Genomic DNA, 388 nt, shown 5'->3' with positions numbered 1-388 from the left:
ACCGCGAAGTCCCCTCGACTAACCCGAGTTACCGCCCAGTTCGCCTAACCTTGCATCGCCCCGCCAAACGAGCGAGTTGTCGGCCGTCCTGCGGGTCGCCACCGGCCCCAAACGTGCGGAGGGATAGCGGCAAGGCGGCGGCGGCGGCCAGCGGCGTCGGGGTCGACCTAGCACCGGAGAAGAGGTGTCTTACGAGGCCGGGCGCAGCTCCTCTCGTTTAGGGGTCCGCGAGGGTCGCATTCGAGGTTCCGCGTCCTCGGCTTCGGCTGCGCCGGGTCCAGCCCGATCCATCTCACCCCGCGGCAGCGTCAGACCACCTAGAGCCCCCGCGAACCGCGGCCGGCGTCCGGAAAACAGTCGCGCGAGCCCCCGCTCCGGCGGGCCGGCG

The sequence above is a fragment of the Syngnathus leptorhynchus genome, unplaced genomic scaffold (assembly GCF_054491065.1).
Source record: "Syngnathus leptorhynchus isolate UIUO unplaced genomic scaffold, UIUO_Slep HiC_scaffold_46, whole genome shotgun sequence".
In the NCBI taxonomy this organism is placed as follows: Eukaryota; Metazoa; Chordata; class Actinopteri; order Syngnathiformes; family Syngnathidae; genus Syngnathus; species Syngnathus leptorhynchus.
Note: the sequence above shows the minus strand (reverse complement) of the source record.